Consider the following 26,731-nt stretch of genomic DNA (forward strand, 5'->3'; position numbering starts at 1 on the left):
TATCTGTATAAACATGAAAATATCTGCACTGCCATCTGTATAAACATGGAAATATCTACACAGCCATCTGTATAAACATGGAAATATCTACACAGCCATCTCTATAAACATGGAAATATCTACACCGCTATCTCTATAAACATGGAAATATCCACACCGCTACCTGTGTAAACATGGAAATATCTACACCGCCATCTGTTAAAACATGGAAATATCTACACAGTCATCTGTATAAACTTGGAAATATCTACAACGCTGTATCTATAAACATAGAAATAACTACAAAGCAATCTATATAAACATGCAAATATCTACACCGGTATCTGTATAAACATGGAAATATCTACACCGCTATCTCTATAAACATGGAAATATCTACAACACGATCTGTATAAACTTGGAAATATCTACACCGCTATCTGTATAAGCATGGAAATATCTACACCGCTATCCATATACACATGGAAATATATACACCGATATATGTATAAAAATGGAAATAGCCACATCGCTATCTGTATAAACATGGAAATATCTATACCACCATCTGAATAAACATGGAAATATCTACACCGCTATCTGTATAAATATGGAAATATATACACCGCTCTCTCTATAAACATGGAAATATCTACACCGCTATCCCTATAAACATGGAAATATTTACACCACCATCTGTATAAACATGGAAATATCTACACAGTCATCTGTATAAACATGGAAATATCTGCACCACCATCTCTATAAAAATGGAAATATCTACACTGCCATCTATATAAACATGGACATATGTATACAGCCTTCTGTATAAACATGGAAATAACTACACCGCTATCTGTATAAACGTGGAAATACCAACACTGCTGTCTGTATAAACATGGAAATATCTACACCGCTATCTCCATAAATATGGAAATATCTACACCACTATCTCTATAAACATGGAAATGTCTTCACAACTATTTGTATAAACATGGAAATATCTACATGGCTATCTCTATAAACATGGAAATATCTACACTGCTATCTGTATAAACATGGAAATACCTACAAAGTCATCTGCATAAACATGGAAATATTTACACCACTATCTGTGTAAACATGGAAATATCCATACTGCCATCTGCATTACCATGGAAATATCTACAGAGTCATATGTAATAACATGGAAATATCTACACCGCTATCTATATAAACATGGAAATATCAACACCGCCATCTGTTAAAACATGGAAACATCTACACTGCCTTCTGTATACACATGGAAGTATCTACACATCTATCTGTATAAACATGGAAATACCTACACCGCTATCTCTATAAACATGGAAATACCTACAACGCAATCTGTATAAACATGGAAAAATCTACACCGGTATCTGTATAAACATGGAAATATCTACATCGTTATCTCTATAAACATGGAAATATCTACACCACGATCTGTATAAACATGGAAATATCTACACCGCTATCTGTATAAACATGGTAATATCTACACCTCTATCTGTATACACATGGAAATATCTACACCGCTCTCTGTATAAACATAGAAATATCTATACCGCCATCCAAATAAACATGGAAATATCTACACTGCTATCTGTATAAATATAGAAATATATTTAACGCTCTCTCTATAAACAGGGAAATATCTAAACCGCTATCTGTGTAAACATGGACATATCTACCCCGCTATCTCTATAAACATGGAAATATTTACACTGCCATCTTTATACACATGGAAATATCTACACAGTGATCTGTATAAACATGGAAATATCTGCACCACCATCTCTGTAAAGATGGAAATAAATACACAACCATCTATATAAACATGGACATATGTACACAGCCATCTGTATAAACATGGAAATATCTACACCGCTATCTCTATACACATGGAAATACTTACAGAGGTATCTCTATAAACACGGAAATCTCTACACCGCCATTTCTATAAATTTGGAAATATCTACACCGCTTTCTGTAGAAACATGGAAATAGCCACACCGCTATCTGTATAAATATGGAAATATCTACACCGCTATCTCTATAAACATGGAAATATCTACACAGCTATCTGTATAAACATGGGAATATCTGCACCGCTATCTCTATAAATATGGCAATATCTACACCGCAATCTGTATAAACATGGAAATATATACACAGTCATCTGTATAAACATGGAAATAACTACACCGCTATCTATATAAACTTGGTAATATCTACACCGCCATCTCTATAAACATGGAAATATCTACACCGCCATCTGTATAAACATGGAAATATATACACAGTCATCTGTATAAACATGGAAATAACAACACCGCTATCTGTATAAACATCGAAATATCTACACCGCTATCTGTATACACATGGAAAAATCTACAACGCTTTCTGTGTAAATGTAATACCTACACCACTATCTCGATAAACATGGAAATGTCTACGCCGCTATCTGTATAAACATGGAAATATCTACATGGCTATCTCTATAAACATGGATATATCTACACCGCCATCTGTATGAACATGGGAATACCAACACAGTCATCTGTATAAAGATGGAAATATTTACACCACTCTCTGTATAAACATGGAAATATCCACATCGCTATCTGTATAAACATGTAAATAGCAACTCCGCTATCTCTATAAACGTGGAAATAGCTACACCGCCACCTGTAAAAACATGGAAATATCTACAAAGCTATCCGTATACACATGGAAATATCTACACCGCTATCTCTATAAACATGGAAATACCTACAACACAATCTGTATAAACATGGAAATATCTACACAGCTATCTGTATACACATGGAAATATCTACACTGCTATCTGTACACACGTGGAAATATCTACACCGCTATCTGTATAAACATGGAAATAGCGACACCGATGTCTGTATAAACATGGAAATATCTATACCGCCATCTGAATAAACATGGAAATAGCTACACCGCTATCTGTATAAATATGGCAACATATACACCGCTCTCTCTATAAACATGAAAATATCTACACCGCTATCTGGGTAAACATGGAAATATCTACACAGCTATCTCTATAAACATGGAAATATTTACACCGCCATCAGTATAAACGTGGAAATATCTACACAGTCATCTGTATAAACATCGAAATATCTGCACCACCATCTCTATAAAGATGGAAATATCTACACTGCAATCTGTATAAACTTGGACATATGTACAAAGCCATGTGTATATCATGGAAATATCTACACCGCTATTTCTACACACATGGAAATACTTACAGAGGTAGCTCTATAAACACGGAAATATCTACACCGCCATCTCTATAAACTTGGAAATATCTACACCACTATCTGTAGAAACATGGAAATAGTCACACCGCATTCTGTATAAATATGGAAATATCTACACTGCTATCACTATAAACATGGAAATATCTACACCGTCATCTGTATAAACATGGAAATATATACACAGTCATCTGTATAAACATGGAAATAACTACACCACTATCTGCATAAACTTGGAAATATCTGCACCACCATCTCTATAAACATGGAAATATCTACACCGCTATCTGTATAAACATGGAAATATATACACAGTCATCTGTATAAACATGTAAATAAGTACACTGCTATCTGTATAAACATCGAAATATCTACACCACTACCTGTATAGACATGGAAAAATCTACACCGCTTTCTCTATAAATATGGTAATATCTACACCACTATCTCTATAAACATGAAAATGTCCACACCGCTATCTGTATAAACATGGAAATATCTACAGGGCTATCTCTATAAACATGGAAATATCTACAAAGCTATCTGTATAAACCTGGAAATATCTACACAGCTATCCCTATAAACATGGAAATATTTACACGGCCATCTGTATAAACATGGAAATATCTACACAGTCATCTGTGTAAACATGGAAATATCTGCACCAACATCTCTATAAACATGGAAATATCTACACTGCCATCTATATAAACATGGACATATGTACACAGCCTTCTGTATAAACATGGAAATAACTACACCGCTATCTGTATAAACATGGAAATACCTACACCAGTATCTGCATAAACATGGAAATATCTACACCGCTATCTCTATAAATATGGAAATATCTACATCGCTGTCTGTATAAACATGGAAATAGCCACACCGCTATCTGTATAAGCATGGAAATATCTACACCCCCATCGGTAAAAACATGGAAATATCTACACAGTCATCTGTATAAACATGGAAATATCTACACCTCCATCAGTATAAACATATTAATACCTACACTGCCATCTGTATTCACATGGAAATACCTTCACAGCCATCTGTATAAACATGGAAATATCTTCACCGCTATCTGTATAAACATGGAGATATCAACACTGTCATCTGTATAAACATGGAAATATCTACACAGCCATCTCTATAAACAAGGAAATATCTACATCGCTATCTGTATAAACATGGAAATAGCCACAAGGCTATCTGTATAAATTGGAAATATCTACACTGCCATCTGTAAAAACATGGAAATATCTACTCAGTCATCTGTATAAACATGGAAATATCTACACCTCCATCTGTAGAAACATGGAAATATCTACACTGCCATCTGTATACACATGGAAATATCTACACTGCCATCTGTATAAACATGGAATTATGTACTCCGCTATCTCTATAAACATGAAAATAACTACACCACAAACTGTATAAACATGGAAATATCTACACCGCTATCTGTATAAACATGGAAATATCTACACCGCTATCTGTATAAACATGGAAATATCTACATGGCTATCTCTATGAACATGGAAATATCTACACCGCTATCTGTATAATCATGGAAATACCTACACAGTCATCTGTATAAACATGGAAATATCTACACCACTATCTGAATAAACATGGAAATATCTACACTTCCATCCGTATTAACACGGAAATATCAACACAGTCATCTCTATAAACATGGAAATATCTACATCGCTCTCTGTATAAACATGGAAATAGCCACACCGCTATCTATATAAACAGGGAAATAACTACACCGCCATCTGTAAAAACATGGAAATATATACTCAGTCATCTGTATAAACATGGAAATATCTACACCTCCATCTGTGTAAACATGGAAATATCTACACTGCCATCTGTATACACATGGAAATATCTACACTGCCATCTGTATAAACATGGAAATAACTACACCGCTATCTCTATAAACATGGAAATACCTACACCGCTATCTGTATAAACATGGAAATATCTACACTGACATCTGAATAAACATGGAAATATCTACACGACTATCTGTATAAATATGGAAATATCTACACCGCTATCACTATAAACATGGAAATATCTACACAGCTATCTGTATAAACATGGAAATATCTACACCGCTATCTCCATAAATAAGGAAATACCTACACCGACATCTGTATAAACATGGAAATATATACACAGTCATCTGTACAAACATGGAAATAACTTCACCGCTATCTGTATGAACATGGAAAAATCTACACCGCTATCTGTATAAACATGGAAATATCTACACCGGTATCTGTATAAACATGGAAATATCTACACAGCCATCTCTATAAACATGGAAATATCTACATCGCTATCTGTATAAACATGGAAATATCCACAAAGCTATCTGTATAAACAAGGAAATATCTATACCGCCATCTCTAAAAACATGGAAACATCTATACCGCTATCTGTATAAACATGGAAATATATTCACCGCTATCTGTATAAACATGAAAATATCTACAATGCCATCTCCAGAAACATGGAACTAACTACACCGCCATCTGTATAAACATGTAAATACCAACACCGCTCTCTGCATAAACATGGAAATATCTACACCGCTATCTGTATAAACATGGAAGTATGTTCACAACTACCTCTATAAACATGGAAATGCCTCCACCGCCATCTCTATACACATGGAAATATCTACACCGCTATCTCCATAAACAGAAATATCTACACCGCCATCTCTATTAACATGGAAATATCTACACCACGATCTGCATGAACATGGAAATATCTACACTGCTATCTGTATAAACATGGAAATATCTACACCGCCATCTGTATAAACATGGAAATATCTACACAGCCATCTGTATAAACATGGAAATATCTACACTGCTATCTCTATAATCATGGAAATACCTACTCCGCTATGTCTATAAACATGGATATATCTACACCGCAATCTCTATAAACATGGAAATATATTCACCACTATCTCTATAAACATGGAAATATCTACATCGCTATCTGAATAAACATGGAAATATCTCCACTGCTATCAGTATAAACATGGAAATATCTACACCGCTATCTGTATAAAAATGCAAATATCTACAACGTTATCTGTATCAACTTGTAAATATCTACAACGATATCTGTATAAACATGGAAAGATATACAATGCTATCTGTATAAACATTTAAATATTTACAACGCTGTCTGTGTAAACATGTAAATATCTACACAGATATCTGTGTAAACTTGGAAATATCTACAGAGCTATCTGTGTAAAAATGGAAATATCTACTCCGCAATCTGTACAAAGATGGAAATTTCAGCACCGCTATCTCTACAGACATGGAAATATCTACACTGCTATCTCTATAAACATGGAAATATCAACACCACTATCTGTATAAACATGGAAATACCTACACCGCCATCTGTAAAAACATGGAAATATCTGCAAAGTCTTCTGTACAAACATCGGAATATCTACACCTCCATCTGCATAAACATGGAAATATCTACACTGCCATCTGTATACACATGGAAATATCTACACAGACATTTGTATAAACATAGAAATATCTACACCGCTATCTCTATAAACATGGAAATACCTACACGGCTATCTGTATAAACATGGAAATATCTACACCGCCATCTGTATAAACATGGAAATATCAACACCGAAATCTGTATAAACTTGGAAATATCTACACCCCCATCTCTATAAACATGCAAATATCTGCACGGCTATCTCTATAAACATGGAAATATTTCCACCGCTATCTGTATAAACACGGAAATATCTACACCGCTATCTGTATAAACATCAAAATATCTACACCGCTATCTGTATAAACTTGGAAATATCTACACAGCAATCTGTATAAATATGGAAATACCTACACAGCCATCTGTATAAACATGGAAATATCTACACCGCTATCTGTATAAATATGGAAATATCTTCACCGCTATCTGTATAAATATGGAAATATCCACACCGCTATCTGTATAAACATGGAAATCTCTACATCGCTATCTGTAAAAACATGGAAATATCTACACTGCCATCTCTATAAATATCGAAATAGTCATACCGCTATCTGTATAAACATGGAAATATCTACACCACCATCTGAATAAACATGGAAATATCGAAACGGCCATCTGTAAAAACATGGAAATATCTACACATTCATCTGTATAAACATGGAAATACCTACAGCTCCATGTGTGTAAACATGGAAATATCTACACGGCCATCTGTACACACATGGAAATATCCACACAGCCATCTGTATAAACATGGAAATATCTACACCGCTATCTCTATAAACATGGAAATATCTACATCGCTATGTGTATAAACCTGGAAATATCTATACTGCCATCTGTAAAAACATGGAAGTAGACACACCGCTATCTGTATAAACATGGAAATATCTACACCACCATCTGAATAAAAATCAAAATATCTACACGGCTATCTGTATAAATATGGAAATATCTCCACCGCCATGTCTATAAACATGGAAATATCTCCAACGCTATCTGTACAAACATGGAAATATCTAAACCGCTATCCATATAAACATGGAAATATCTCCACCGCTATCAGGATGAACATGGAAATATCTACATCGCTATCTGTACTAACATGGAGATATCTCCATCGCTATCTCTATAAACATGGAAATATCCACATCGTTATCTGTATAAACATGGAAATATCTCGACCACTATCTCTATAAACATGGAAATATCTCCACCGCTATCTCTATAAACTTGGAAATATCTACACCGCTATCTTTATAAACATGGAAATATCTGCACAACAATCTGTACAAACATGGAAATATCTACACTGCCATCTATAAAAACATGGAAATATCTACACAGTCATCTGTGGAAACATGGAAATATCTACACCTCCATCTGTATAAACATGGAAATATATACACCGCTATCTGTAAACATGGAAATAGCTACACTGCCATCTGTATACCATGGAAATATCCACACAGCCATCTGTTTAAACACGGGAATTTCTACATCGCTATCTGTATAAACATGGAAATATCTACACTGCCATCATTATAAACATGGAAGTAGCCACACCGCTATATGTATAAACATGGAAATATCTACACCACCATCGGAATAAACATCAAAATATCTACACGGCTATGTGTATAAATATGGAAATATCTACAACGCCATCCCTATAAACATGGAAACATCTCCAAAGCTATCTCTATAAACATGGAAATATCTCCACCGCTATCTGTATATACATGGAAATATCTCCACTGCTATCTGTATGAACATGGAAATATCTACATCGCTATCTGTACAACCATGGAAATATGTCCACCGCTATCTCTATAAACATGGAATTATCTACACCGCTATCTGTATAAACATGGAAATATCTATGCTGCTCTCTGTATAAACATGGAAATATCTACACCACTATCTGTGTAAACATGGAGATATCTACATCGTTATCTGTATAAACATGGGAATATCTCGACCGCTATCTCTATGAACATGGAAATATCTCCACTGCTATCTCTACAAACATGAAAATATCTACACCGCTATCTTTATAAACAAGGAAATATCTACACAAATATCTGTACAAACATGAAAATATCTACACTGCCATCTGTATAAACATGGAAACAGCCACACCGCTATGTGTATAAACATGGAAATATCTACACCGCCATCTGTATAAACATGGAAATATCTACACTGCTCTCTGTATAAACATGGAAATATCTACATCGCTATCTGTATAAACATGGAAATAACCACACCGCTATCTTTATAAACATGGAAATATCTACACCACCATCTGTAAAAACATGGAAATAGCTACACCGTCATCTTTATAAACATGGAAATATCTACACCGCCATCTGTAAAAACATGGAAATATCTACAGAGTCATCTTTATAAACATGGAAATATCTACACCTCCATCAGTATAAACATTGAAATATCTACACTGCCATCTGTATACACATGCAAATATCTACACAGCCATCTGTCTAAACTTGGAAATATCTACACCGCTGTCTTCATTAACATAGAAATATTTACACCGCTATCTGCATAAACTTGGAAATATCTACACCGCCATCTGTATAAACATGGAAATATCTCCACCGCTTTCTGTATAAACATGAAAATATCTCCACAGCTGTCTGTATAAACATGGAAATATCTACACCGCTATCTGTATAAACATGGAAATACCTACATCGCTATCTGTATAAACATGGAAATAGACACACCGCTATCTGAATAAACATGGAAATATCTACACCGCCATCTTAAAAACATGGAAATATCTACACAGTAATCTGTAGAAACATGGAAATATCTACACCTCCATCTGTATAAACATGGAAATATCTACACCGCCATCTGTATACACATGGAAATATCAACACAGCCATCTCTATAAACATGGACATACCTCCACCGCTATCTCAATAAACATGGAAATATCTACACGGCTAACTTTATAAACATGGAAATATCTCCACCGCTATCTTTATAAACACGGAAATATCTACACCACTATCTGTATAAACATGGAAATATCTACACTGCCATCTGTATAAACATGGAAACAGCCACATCGCTATGTGTATAAACCTGGAAATATCTACACCGACATCTGAATAAACATGGAATTATCTACACCGCTATCTGTATAAATATGGAAATATCTACACCGCTATCTCTATAAAAATGGAAATAACTACACCGCTATCTGTATACACATGGAAATATCTACGCAGCCATCTCCATAAACATGGAAATATCTACATCGCTATCTGTATAAACATGAAAATAGCTACACCGCTATCTGTATAAACATGGAAATATCTACACCGCCATGTGCAAAAACATGGAAATATCTACACAGTCATCTGTATAAACATGGAAATATCTACATCGCCATCTGAATAAACATGGAAATATCTACATGGCTATCTCTATAAACATGGAAATATCTACACTACCATGTATAAAAATTTGGAAATACCTACAATGCTATCTCTATAAACATAGAAACGTCTACACTGCTATCTGTTTAAACATGGAAATATGTACAAGGCTATCTCTATAAACATGGAAATATCTACACCGCTATTTGTGGAAACTTGGAAATATCTACACCGCCATCTGTATAAACATGGAAATATCTAAACCGCTAGTGTATAAATAAGGAAATACCTACACCACGATCTATATAAACATGGAAATATCTACACCGCCATCTGTATAAACATGGAAATATCTACACTGCCATCTGTATAAACATGAAAATAGCTACACTGCCATCTCTATAAAGATGGAATTATCTACACCGCCATCTGTATAAACATGCAAATATCTAAACCACCATATGTATAAACAAGGAAATATCTACACCGCTATCTGTATAAACGTGGAAATATCTACAGAGCCATCTGTGTAAACATGGAAATATCTACACCGCCATCTGAATAAACATGCAAATATCTACACCGCCATCTGTATAAACATGGAAATATCTACACTGCCATCTGTATAAACATGGAAATATCTAAACCACCATCTGTATACACATAGAAATGTATACATCGCCATCTGTATAAACATGGAGATATCTACACCGCCATCTGTATAAACATGGAAATAACAACGCTCTCTGTATAAACATTGAAATATCTAAACCGCCATCTGGATAAACATGTAAATATTTACACCGCCATCTGTATAAACATGGAAATATCTACACAGTCATGTATATAAACATGGAAATATCTACACAGTCATCTGTATAAACACGTAAATATTTACACCGCCATCTGTATAAACATGGAAATATCTACACAGACATCTGTATAAACATGGAAATATCTACACCACCATCGTTAGAAACATGGAAATATCTACACTGCCATCTGTATAAACATGGAAATATCTACACAGCCATCTGCATACAGATGGAAATATCTACACCACCATCTCCATAAACATGGAAATATCTACACCACCATCTGTATACACATGGAAATATGAACACCGCCATCTGTATATACATGGAAATATCTACACCGCCATCTCCATGAACATGGAAATATTTACACCGCCATCTACATATACCAGGAAATATCTACACCGCCGTCTGTATAAACCGGAAATATCTACACCGCCATCTCTATAAACATGGAAATATCTACACAGTCATTTGTATAAACATGGAAATATCTACAATGCCAGCTGTATAAACATGGAAATATCAACACAGCCATCTGTATAAACATGGAAATATCTACACCGCTATCTGTACAAACATGGAAATACCTAGACCGTTCTCTGTATAAACATGGAAATATATACACCGCTATCCCTTTCAACACGGAGATATCAACACCACTATCTGTGTAAACATGGAAATAACTACACCGCCATCTGTATAAACATGGAAATATCTACACCGACATCTGTATAAACATGGAAATATCTACAGTGCCATCTGTAGAAAGTTGGAGTTATCTATACCGCGATCTGTAAAAACATGCAAATATCTACAGTGCTATCTGTATAAACACGGAAATATCTACACTGATATCTCTATCAACATGGAGATATCTACACCTTAATATGTATAAACATGGAAATATCTCCACCGCTATCTCAATAAACATGGAAGTAACTACAACGCTATAAGAATAAACATGGAAATAACTACACCGCTATCTGTAAAAACATGGAAATATCTACACCGCCATCTGTATAAACATGGAAATATCTACACCGCCATCTGTATAAACATGGAAATATCTACACCATCATCTGTATAAACATGGAAATATCTACACCGCCATCTGTATAAACATGTAAATATCTACACAGTCATCGGTATAAACATGGAACTAACTACACCGCAATCTGTATAAACAAGGAAATACCTACACCGCTATCTGTATAAACATGGAAACATCTATACCGCTATCCCTACAAAGACGGAAATATCAACACTACAATCTGTATAAACATGGAAAAAAACTACACCACTATCTGTATAAACATGGAAATATCTACACCGCCATCTGTATAAACATGGAAATATCAACACCGCCATCTGTATAAACAAGGAAATATCTACATCGCCATCTGCATAAACATGCAGGTATCTACACCGCCATCTGTATAAACATGGAAATATCTACACTGCCATGTGTATAAACACGGAAATATATACACCACCATCTGTATAAACGTGGAAATATCTACACAGTCATCTGAATAAACATGGAAATATCTACACCTCCATCTCTATACACATGGAAATGTCTACAGTGCCATCTGTATACACATGGAAATATCTACACAGCCGTCTGTATAAAAATGGAATTATTTACACCGCTATCTCTATAAGCATGGAAATACCTACAACGCCATCTGTATAAACATGGTAATATCTACACCGCTATCTGTATAAACATGGAAATATGAACACCGCCATCTGTATAAACTTGGAAATATCTACACAACTATCTCTATAAACATGGAAATATCTACAACGCTATCTGTAAATATGGAAATATCTACAAGGCTATGTGCGTAAACATGGAAATATCTACACAGCTATCTGTGCAAACATGGAAATATCTACAGTGCTATCTGTGCGAAGATGGAAATATCTACACCGCAATCTGTGCAAAGATGGAAATATCTACACCACTATCTGTGTAAACTTGAAAATATCTACACCGCTATCTGTATAAACATGGAAATATCTACACCGCCATCTGTATAAACAGGAAAGGTCTACACCACCATCTGTATAAACAGGAAATATCTACACCGCCATCTGTATAAACTGGGAAATATCTACACCGCCATCTGAATAAACATGTAAATATCTCCACTGCTATCTGTATAAAAATGGAAATATCTACACCTCTATTTTTATAAACATGGAAATATCTACACCGGTATCTGTATAAACATGGAAATATCTACCCTGCTATTTATATAAACATGGAAATTTCTACACAGCTATCTGCATAAACATGGAAATGTCTACACAGCTATATCTATAAACTTGGAAATTTCTAAACCGCCATCGGCATAAACATGTTAATAACTACACAGTCATCTGTATAAACATCGAAATATCTACACCACCATCTGTATAAACATGGAAATATCTAAACCGCTATCTGTATAAACATGGAAATATCTACACCGCTATCTGTGTAAACGTAATAACTACACTGCTATCTGTATGAACATGGAAATATCTACACCGCTATCAGTATAAACATGGAAATATCTACACCGATATCTGCATAAACATGGAAATATCTACAACGCTATCTGTAAACATGGAAACATCTACACCGCATTCTGTATAAACATGGGAATATCTACAATGCTATCTGTGTAAACATGGAAATAACTACACAGCTATCTGTGTAAACATGGAAATATCTAAACCGCTATCTGTGTAAAGATGGAAACATCTACACCGCAATCTGTGTGAAGATGGAAATATCTACACCGAGATCTCTATCAACATGGAAATATCTGCACCGCTATCTGTATAAACATGGAAATATCTACATGGCTATTTCTATAAACATGGAAATATCTAAACCGCCAACTGTATAAACATGGAAATATCTACACTGCCATCTGTATACACATGGAAATATCTACACAGCCATCTGTATTAACATGGAAATATCTACACCGCTATTTCTATAAACATGGAAATATCTACTCCGCCAACTGTAAAAACATGGAAATATCTACACCGCTGTCCGTATACACATGGAAATATCTACACTGCTATCTGTATAAATATAGAATCATCTACACCGCTATCTCTATAAACGTGGAAATATCTTCACCGCTATCTGAATAAACATGGAAATATCTACATGGCTATTTCTATAAACATGGAAATATCTAAACCGCAATCTGTATAAACATGGAAATACCTACACAGTTATCTGTATAAACATGGAAATATCTACACCACCATTTTTATAAACATGAAAATATCTACTCCGCCATCTCCATAAACATGGAAGTATCTACACCAGCATCTGCGTAAACATGGAAATATCTAAACCGCTATCTGTATAAACATGGAAATTTCTACACAGCCATCTGCATGAATACAGAAATATCTACAACGCTATCTGTATAAACTTCGAAATAGCCACACCGCTATCTGTATAAACTTGGAAATATTTACTTCGCCATCTATAAAAAAATGGAAATATCTACACCGTCATCTGTATACACATGGAAGTATCTACACTGACGTCTGTATACACATGGAAATATCTACGGAGCCGTCTGTATACACATGGCAATATCTACACTGCTATCTCTATAAATATAGAAATACATAGACTGCTATCACTATAAACATGGAAATATCTACATCGCTATCTTTAAACATGGAAATACCTACACCGCTGTCTGTATAACCATGGAAATATCTACACAGTCATCTGTTAAAACATGGAAATATCTACACCTCCATCTGTACAAACATGGAAATATCTACACTGCCATCTGTATACACATGGAAATATCTACACAGCCATCTGTATAAACATGGAAATACCTATACCGCTATCTCTGTAAACATGGAAATATCTACATCGCTATCTCTATAAACATGGAAATATCTACATCGCTATCTGTATAAACATGGAAATAACTACACCAGGATCTGTATAAACATGGAAATATCTACACCGCTATCTCTGTAAACATGGAAATGTCTACACCACTATCTGTACAAACATGGAAATATCTGCATGGCTATCTCTACAAAGATGGAAATATGTACACCATAATCTGTATAAACTTGGAATTACCTACACAGTCATCTGTATAAACATGGAAATAACTACATCGATATCTGTATAAACATGGAATTATATACAATGCCATCTGTATAAACATGGTAATATCTACACAGCCATCTGTATGAACATGGAAATATCTACAAAGCCATCTCTATAAACATGGAAATATCTACACAGTCATCTCTATAAACATAGAAATATCTACACCTGCGGCTGTATAAACATGGAAATATCTACACTGCCATTTGTATACACATGGAAATATCTACACAGCCATCTATATAAACATTGAAATATCTACACCGCTCTCTGGAAATATATACAGCGCGATCTGTATAAACATGGAAATAACTACACCGCTATCTGTATAAAGAAGGCAATATCTACACCACTATCTGTATAAACATGGAAATATCTACACCGCGATCTGTATAAACATGGAAAAATCTGCATCGCTATTTGTATAAACATGGAAGTATCTGAAGCGCTATCTCTATAAACATGGAAATATCTACACTGCTATCTTTATAAACATGGAAATATCTACTCCGCTATCTGTATAAACATGGAAATATCTACAACACTATCTGTGTAAACATGGAAATATCTCCAACGCCATCTGCATAAACATGGAAATACCTACACCGCCATCTGTATAAACATGGAAACATCTACACTGCCATCTGTATAAGCATGGAAATATCTACAAAGCTGTCTGTATAAACGTGGAAATATCTCCACCGCTATCTGTATAAACGTGGAAATATCTCCACCACTATCTGTATAAACATGGAAATATCTACACAGCTATCTCTATAAACATGGAAATATCTACACCGCTATCTGTATAAACATGGAAATATCTTCATCGCTATCTGTATAAACATGGAAATATCTCCACCGCTATCTCTATAAACATGGAAATATCTACACCGCTATCTTTATTAACATGGAAACATATACACCGCTTTCTGTATAAATATGGAAATATCTACAACATTGTCTGTGTAAACATGGAAATACCTCCACAGCTATCTGTGTAAACATGGAAATATATACGCCTCTGTCTGTGTAAAGATGGAAATATCTACACCGCAATTTGTGCAAATATGGAAATATCTACACCGTTATCACTGTAAACATGGAAATATCTACACCGTTATCAGTATAAACATAGAAATAACTACACCGCTATGTGTATAAACATGGAAATATCTCCACCGCTATCTGTGTAAATATGGAAATATCTACACCGGGATCTGTATAAGCATGGAAATATCTACACAACTATTTGTATGAACTTGGACATATTTACACCGCCATCTCTATAAACATGGAAATATCTCCACCTCTTTCTGTATAAAAATGGAAATATCTCCACCGCTATCTGAATAAACATGGAAATATGTACACAACCATCTGTATAAACATGGAAATATCTACACTGAAATCTGTATACACATGGAAATATCTACACAACCATCTGTATAAACATGGAAATACCTACACCGCTATCTCTATAAACATGGAAATACCTACACCACTATCTCTACAAACATGGAAATATCTACACCACTATCTCCATAAACATGGAAATATCTACATCGCCATCTCTAAAAACATGAAAATATCTACACTGCCATCTCCATAATCTTGGAATTATCTACACGGCCATCTGTATAAACATGGAAATATCTACACTGTCATCCTCACAAAGATGTAAATATCTACACTGCGAGCTGTATAAACATGGAAATACCTACAACGCTATCTGTATAAACATGGAAATATCTACACTGCTATCTCTACATACATGGAAATTCCTATAGCGCTATCTCTATAAATATGGAATTATCTACACCGCTTTCTCTATAAACATGGAAATATATACACCGCCTTCTCTATAAACATGGAAATATATACACCGCAATCTACATAAAAAAGGAAATATCTACAGTGCCATCTATATAATCATGGAAATATCTACACCGCTATCTCTATAGACATGGAAATATCTACACCGCCATCTGTAAAAACATGGAAATAACTACAAAGTCATCTGTATAAACATGGAAAATCTACTCCACCATGAGTATAAACATGGAAATATCTACACCACTATCTCTATAAACATGGAAATACCTAAACTGCCATCTCTAAAAACATGAAAATATCTACACTGCCATCTCCATAAACATGGAATTATCTACACCGCCATCTGTATAAACATAGAATTATCTACACTGCCATCTGTATAAGGATGTAAATATCTACACCGCGAGCTGTATAAATATAGAATTATCAACAACGCTATCTGTATAAACATGGAAATACCAACACCGCTATCTGTATAAACATGGAAATATCTACACCGCTAACTGTATAAACATGGAAATATCTTCTCCGCTATCTCTATAAACATAAAAATACCTACAACGCTATCTCTATAAACATGGAAATATCTTCACCGCTTTCTGTATAAACATGGAAATATCTTCACCGCCATCTGTAAAAACATGGAAATATCTACACAGTCATCTGTATAAACAAGGAAATATCTGCACCTGTAGCTGTGAAAACATGGAAATATCTACACTGACATCTGTATACACATGGAAATGTCTACACATCCATCTGTATGAACATGGAAATTTTTACACCGCTATCTCTATAAACATGGAAATATCTACAGCGCTATCTGTATAAACTTGGAAATATTTACAGCGCCATCTGTATAAACGTAAATATCTCCGCCGCTTTCTGTATAAACATGGAAATATCTCCACCGCTATCTGTATAAACATGGAAATATCTACACCATGATATGTATAAACATGGAAATATCTACACCGCCATCTGTATAACCTTGGAAATATCTACAATGCAATCTGTAGGAAGATGGAAATATCTACACCGTGATCTGCATAAACATGGAAATAACTACACCTCTACCTGTATAAACATGTAAATATCTACACCGCTATCTTTATAAATATGGAAATATCTACACCGCTATCTCAATAAACATAGAAATATCTACACCACCATCTCTATAAACATGGAACTATCTACACCGCCATCTGTATAAACATGGAAATACCTACACTGCCATCTGTATAGCCATGGAAATATCTACACTGCAATCTGTAGAAAGATGGAAATATCTACACCGCGATCTGTATAAACATATAAATATCTACACCGCTATCTCTATAAACATGGAAATATCTACATCGCTATCTGTATAAACATGGAAATAACTACACCAGGATCTGTATAAACATGGAAATATCTACACCGCTATCTGTATAAAGATGGAAATATCTACACCGCAAGCTGAATAAACATGGAAATGTCTACACAGCTAATGGTATAAACATGGATATATCTACACTACTATCGGTATAAACATGGAAATATCTACACCGCTATCTCTATAAATATGGAAATATATACACCGCCATCTCTATAAACATGTAAATATCTACACCGCCAACTACATAAACAAGGAAATATCTACACCGCCATCTGTGTAAACATGGAAATATCTACACCGCCGTCTGTATAAACAGAAATATCTACACTGCCATCTGTAGATGGATGGAAATATCTACACCGTGATCTGTGTAAACATGGAACTATCTAAACCGCTACCTGTATAAACATGGAAATCTCTACGATATCTGTATAAACATGGAAACATCTACACCGCATTCTGTATAAACATGGGAATATCTACAATGCTATCTGTGTAAACATGGAAATACCAACACCGCTATCTGCATAAATATGGAAATATCTACAAAGCTATCTCTATAAACATGGAAATAATTACACCGCTATCTGTATAAACATGGATATATCTACACTGCTATCTGTATTAACATGGAAATACCTACACAGTCATCTGTATAAACATAGAAATAACTACACTGCCATCTGTATAAACATGAAAATATCTACACCGCTATATCAATAAAGATGGAAATATCTACACTGCTATATGTATAAACATGGAAATAACTCCACTGCTATCTGCATAAAGATGGAAATAACTACACCGCTATCTGTACAAACATGGAAATACCTACACCGCTATCTGTATAAACATGGAAATATTTACAACGCAATCTGTGTAAACATGCAAATACCTACACCGCTCCCTGTGTAAACATGGAAGTATCTACACTGCTATCTGTGTAAAGATGGAAATATCTACACTGATATCTGTGTCAACATGGAAATATCTACACCAATATCTATATAAACATGGAAATATCTACCTACACCGCTATCTATGTAAACATGGAAATATCTACTCCGCTATCTGTGCAAACATGGAAATATCTACACTGCCATCTGTGCAAACATGGAAATATCTACAATCCCATCTCTATAAACTTGGAAATATCTACAGCGCAATCTGTATAAATATGGAAATATCTACACCGCCATCTGTATAAACTAGGAAATATCAACACCGCTATCTTCATAAACATGGAATTATCAACAACGACATCAGTATGAACATGGAAATATCTACCTCGCCATCTGTATAAACATGGAAATATCTACACCGCTATCTTTATAAACATGGAAATATCTACACTGCCATCTGTATAAACATGGAAATACCTACACAGCCCTATGTATAAACATGGAAATATCTGCACAGCCATCTGTATAACATAGAAATGTCTTCACCACTATCTGTATGAACATGGAAATATCTACATGGCTGTCTGTAGAAACATGGAACTATCTCAACCGCTATCTCTATACACATGGAAATATCTACACAGCCATCTGTAGAAAGATGGAAATATCTACACCGCGATCTGTATAAATATGGAAATATCTACACCGCTACCTGTGTAAACAAGGAAATATCTACACCGCTATCTGTATAAACATGGAAATATCTACACCGCGATCTGCATAAACATGGAAATATCTACACCGCTATCCGTATAAACATGAAAATATCTCAACTGCTATCTCTATAAACATGGAAATATCTACACCGCCATCTATAGAAACATGGAAATATCTACACCACCATCTGTATAAACATGGAAAAATCTACACTGCCATCTGTATAAAGATGGAAATATCTACACCGCGAGGTATATAGACATGGAAATATCTACAGGGATATCTGTATAAACACAGAAATATCTACACCGCGATCTGTATAAACACGGAAATATCTACACCGCGATCTGTATAAACATGTAAATATCAACACCGCGATCTGTATAAACGTGGAAATATCAACACCGCTATCTGTATAAACATGGAAATATCTACACCGCGATCTGTATAAACGTGGAAATATCTACACCGCTATCTTTATAACCATGGAAATATCTACACCGCTATCTCTATAAACATGGAAATATCTACACTGCCGTCTGTAAAAACATGGAAATATCTACACAGTCATCTGTATAAACATGGAAATATCTACACTGCCATCTGTATACACATGGAAATACCTACACAGCCATCTGTATAAACATGGAAATATATACACCGCTATCTGTATAAAGATGGAAATACCTACACCGCTCTCTATATAAACATGGAAATATCTATACCGCTATCTCTATAAACATAGAAATATCTACTCCGCTCTCTCTATAAACATGAAAATGTCTACACTGCCATCTCCATAAACATGGAACTATCTACAGCTCCATCTGTATAAACATGGAAATATCTACACTGACATCTGTATAAAGATGTAAATATCTACACGGCGATCTGTATAAACATGGAAATAACTACAGCGCTATCTGTATAAACATGGAAATATCTACACCGCTATCTCTATAAACATGGAAATATTTACGCTGCCATCTTTATACACATGGAAATATCTACACAGCCATCTCTATAAACATGGAAATATCTACACCGCTATCCCTATAAACATGGAAATACCTACACCACTAGCTCAATAAACGTGGAAATATCTACACCGCAATCCCTACAAACATGGAAATGTCTACACCGCCATCTCTATAAAATTGGAAATATCTACACCGCCGTCTGCATAAACATGGAAATATTTACACCACCATGTGCATAAACATGGAAATATCTCCACCGCCATCTGTAAAAACATGGAAATATCTACACCGCCATCTGTAAAAAAATGGAAATATCTACACCGCCATCTGTATAAACATGGGAATATCTACACTGCCATCTGTATAAAGATGGTAATATCTACACCACGAGCTGTATGTACATGGAAATATCTACACAATGATCTGTATAAACATGGAAATATCTACACGGCTATGTGTATAAACATGGAAGTATCCATACCGCCATCTCTATAAACATGGAAATATCTACCCCGCCATCTGTAAACTTGGAAATATCTACACAGTCATCTGTATAAACATGGAAATATCTACACTGCCATTTGTATAAACATTGAAATATCTACACAGCCATCTGTATAAACATGGAAATATCTACACTGCCATGTGAATAAAGATGGAAATATCTACACCGCTATCTGTATAAACATGGAAATATCTATACCACTATCTCCATAAACATGGAAATATCTACACAGCTATGTCTGTAAACATGGAAATAATTACTCCGCCATCTGTAAAAACATGGAAATATCTACACAGTCATCTGTACAAACATGGAAATATCTACACCACCATCTCTATAAAAATGGAAATATCTACACTGCCATCTGCATACACTTGGAAATATCTACACAGACATCTGTAAAAACATAGAAATATCTACACCGCTATCTCTAAAAACATGGAAATACCTACACAGCTATATCTATAAACATGGAAATATATACACCGCCATCTCTATAAACATGGAAATATCTACACCGACATCTCTATAAAATTGAAAACACCTACACTGCCATCTCCATAAACAAGGAACTATCTACATCTCCATCTGTATAAACATGGAAATATCTGCACCGCCATATGTATACACAAGGAAATATCTACACTGCCATCTGTATAAAGATGGAAATATCTACACCACGAGCTGTATGAACATAGAAATACATACACAATGATCTGTATAAACATGGAAATATCTACACCACTATCTGTATAAACATGGATATATCTACACTGCTATCTGTATAAACATGGAAATATCTACCCCGCCATCTGCATTAACATGGAAATATCCACACAGTCATCTGTTTAAACATGGAAATATCTACACTGCAATCTGTATAAACGTGGAAATATCTACACAGCTATCTCTATAAACATGAAAGTATATACACTGCCATCTCTATAAACATGGAAATATCTACGCCACCATCTACATAAACAAGGAAATATCTACACCGCCATCTGTATAAACATGGAAATATTTGCACTGCCAGGAGCTCAAGAGCAGCCTGGGCAATACAGCAAGACTTCATCTCTGCAAAAAAAAAAGAATTAGCTGGCCATGGTGGCGTGCACCTGTAGTCCCAGCTTCTTGGGAGGCTGAGGTTGGAGGATCCACGGAGCCAAGGAGTTAAAACTGCAGTGTGTTTGGATAACGGCTGCACTCCAGCCTGGATGACAGAACAAGAACCTGTTTCAAAAAAGAAAAAAGAAAAAAACCTAAAAACTAAAAACTGGATGTAGTTTGCTAGTAACTAAACAGCAAATTAATTGTAACATGCTTACATATCAACGATGTCTTTCTTCTTTGATCATAAACCTGCTCACTAAGAAGCTGCTGAAGTCCATGGTAGTGACAGGTACATGTCTGCATCCTTGTCCTGACCTGCATCTTCTTTGATTGTCCCCATCTGTGTCTCCGACTGGCACTGCCGTACCGGCTTGCTACCTGATCAATGTTGTACTGAACCGGACTGCTAACTGATCAATTTTGTTGAGCTCACTGCACAAAGCTGTTCTTACAAGGTAGATTTCTGCCTGGAATTGTCATACTTCCACTGTTTATATTCCTTACTCCTGACCCATCCAACGCAGCACAAGTTCTATTTATTGCCATAGAAACATAGGTCATTTGGAAACACCTCCTTCATTTCTATGGAATGTTCAAACATTTCTGACATTTTGGACTCTGTTCTAGCCTCTTGTTAAATATATCCAGAAAAGAGACAAAGCTTTATGGGGGGGCTATATGCACACATATGCTATAGAATAAGCTATCTAAATGTTTAAAAATACTTTCCATCTGGCACCGCACCTTAATAGGTAGAGAGAAATTAAGTATGTGTATATCTATCTGTATAGATACGTATAAATATATATCCCCAAAACAAAAACTCATTCTCTTACTTATACATAGGTAGAATAGAGGGGAATATACATATACATTTATAGGTAGAACAATAAAACCCCTCAGCCTCTTTAGGGCCATGTGTTTTCTCTGAGTAATTGTCACAATTAATTAAAATACATGTGTATGCCTTTTTAGATAAATTCCATCAGACCAGTTTCTGTCTGGTTGGAAAATAATAACTGCCTATTTGCTAAGTGCCCCTGCCCCCATACTATGTTCCAGTGAACTAAAGACCTGTGGCAATCATAGATTTACAACTCAGCAAGATTAAACAATTTATTGTTATTTATGACATCCAAGCTGTATCTTCTGTATTATATTCCACATTAGCATCTATCACTTTACATTTGGGAGATCCTGTCCAAAAAATGATTATGCCTCCTAACCAAACATTCAGCAGGGCTGCAGGAACAGGCCCCCTGAACAGACATCCTGCCAAAGTACTTTAAAGCACCGTGAGCTGCCACAGCTGTGCATTTTCAGATGACTCAGCAGATTAGCGTGGAGTCTCTTAGCCTCTGCTTGGTCTGTTCCTTTCAGTGATCTCTCACATGGCCCAGTCCATTCGGTTTGAAAATCCTCATGAAATGAGCAGATTATGATCTGGCTTCAGTAGAGGGCCATGGGGTGGGCATGGAGGGGAGAGGGTTTGCTCTTAACACAGCCTGAGCCTCAGAAAGGTTTCAGATGGAAAAGCATGGCACTGACTCAGCTCATGCTTAACAGGAAATAATGCACAGACCACACCAAAAAAGCCCTTTATGTTGTGTGAAAGTCTATGCCGGAGCAGCTGCTGCCACATCATGTACTGTGATAGAGTGTGCATGTGTGTGTTTCTGTGTGCATGAGTGTGAGTATGCACACAAATGTGTGCTGGGAGGGGGAGGAGATCACACCTTCCACAGTCGCCACCTCAGCCTTAGCTAGCAGCGTGGAGAATTGCCAAAAGTCAAGAGGAAGCTGCACCAAAGCAACTGTGATCACCACATCGGCAGGGGCTTTCTGGTTAGTAAAGCTACTGGGACTGAAATACACACACGATCTCGTCCTTCTTTTATTTTAATCAGAGCAAACTATTTTTATAATAATTGTGTTATATGAATAAATAATTCATAATGCTGTAACCCATTATCACATTCAATCCTCCCAACAACCCTAGAAGATATGTAGACAAGTATTATTAATTTCCCTATTTTTATAAATGAGGAAATAAACCCCAGGAGGCTAGGCGACTTCCCCACGGTCATAGAAGTTGCAAACAGTAGTATCATGATTCAAATCCAAAGCTTCTCCTTTTGTCTTTATCATTTTAATTTTGAAGGTAATGCATATGCATGTATGATCTTTTAAATCCAGAGATGTATATGGAATAGATAGGAAAAGGGACTCTCCTTCCCCATTATACACCCCCTCCACCCAAGCTATATACACTGTTGACTAGAGTATGTCCTTTCAATCCTATTTTCTATGCCTACATTATATACAGAAAAGCAGGATTACGTTACACACAATATTCCAGTCATTGCTGTTTTTCACCAACAAGCTATCATTCACATCTTTTTCATACTACATATAAATTTATATCCTTTATTTTAGTGGTGTATATTGTGCAGTTGTGTCATAAATTATGTACCTGTTCTCTGTTGAACATATAGATTTTTTCTGAGTTTTTCCTTAGCAAAATGCTGCAGTGAGTACCCTTGTACACAGATGTTTGTACATTTGTTCTAGAAAAATCTACAGTAAAGATTCTTAGATTAAGAGATTCCCAGGTTATTAGAAAACTACTCTATTAATTTAGATATATACTTCCAAATTGCCTGACCAAAAAGTTATGTCAATTTACCTTCTATGAACAGTATACAAACATGACAATTTTCCATCACCTACACCAACTCTGGGTAATTTCATCTTTTTTACAAGTTGATGGATTGTTTTAATTTATATTTCTCTGGTTATTAATAAGGTTGGCCACCTGTTCATGTATCCTTATTGATGATATTTGTATTGAATTGTTTGAATTTTCTTGATTTCAAACAACGCTTTACATGTCATAGATATTAAATATTTGTTGTAAAACTCTCCTTCCAGTATTTTGTATGTGTTTGGTCAAGTAGAATAAACTCTCGTCCTCTGATTTCAGATTCCTTTCTCTTTCCATTAGAAATCCCTAAATGTAAAACTACATATTGATAGCTAAAAACCAGGATGTTTACTAGAGAAAAAGAATACAAAGGCAATAATTAAATATTATATTTATACAAAATACCTACTAGAACAAACTTAAAAAGAGAAAGTAAAAGTCAAGTGCTTCTACGACTTCAGACTAAGAAAAAGAACTTTTGAGGTTGAATGTTCCTGAAATTTTTCTTTTCATACAACTACGGACATGACTTCAAAAGTTGATGTGACTAAACATGTAAGATATGAAAGATATTTGAAGACTCAGAGAAGGTGGATTTTCATTTTAACAAGTCACATATATATTCTAGATATCCTCTTATTTGTAACTAAGAGAGTCAAATCAGATGAAAGAATCTAAAAATTTCCCTTTGACTGTGTTAAGTAGAAGTAGTAGAGGCATATTGGCCAAATCTTGAGTGTTTGCAAATTGACTCTTAAGGCTATAGGCTGGCACAGGTCATTGAAGCCCTAGCTTTTTATCTTTAATTTTAAAATCCCCAAACAATTTATACTAATTTTTCTTGTCCATTATTTCCAAATAATCTTGTTTAAAGGTTATTACAGTGCTTGCTCATGTTACTGTTGTCTAACAGAAGGGTATCCGGGGCCTTAAAACTGAGAGGGTTAGGATTAATGATTCCAATACCTATGCTTGGACATCTCCAAAAGTGGGTTCCAACTTCTTGTCCTCAAGTCTGTATAGAAACTAGCAAACTTCCAGAGTTCACAAAAGGGTCAAAGAGAACAGATGTTTTATAGAAAATTCTTAGAGCAAGTTTCACGCATAATGTTGCTGATGCGTGTCTGCCTTTTCAATAAACATCACTATGCTTTATCACAAGATTTAATAAAGCAGCTTAGTTAAAAATGCCATCTGGGTCTCTGGACACATTAAACAAAGCTTAAAATAACCACCCCAGCAACTGGGAGGACCCAGCTGTTCTCATAATCTGTCCCACTCCTTTTACTTCCCCAGAAAAAGAGTGAATGAAGACCACAGACTAAAAGCATCCA

This window comes from Pan troglodytes, chromosome 12, assembly GCF_028858775.2.
Source record: "Pan troglodytes isolate AG18354 chromosome 12, NHGRI_mPanTro3-v2.0_pri, whole genome shotgun sequence".
Lineage (NCBI taxonomy): Eukaryota > Metazoa > Chordata > Mammalia > Primates > Hominidae > Pan > Pan troglodytes.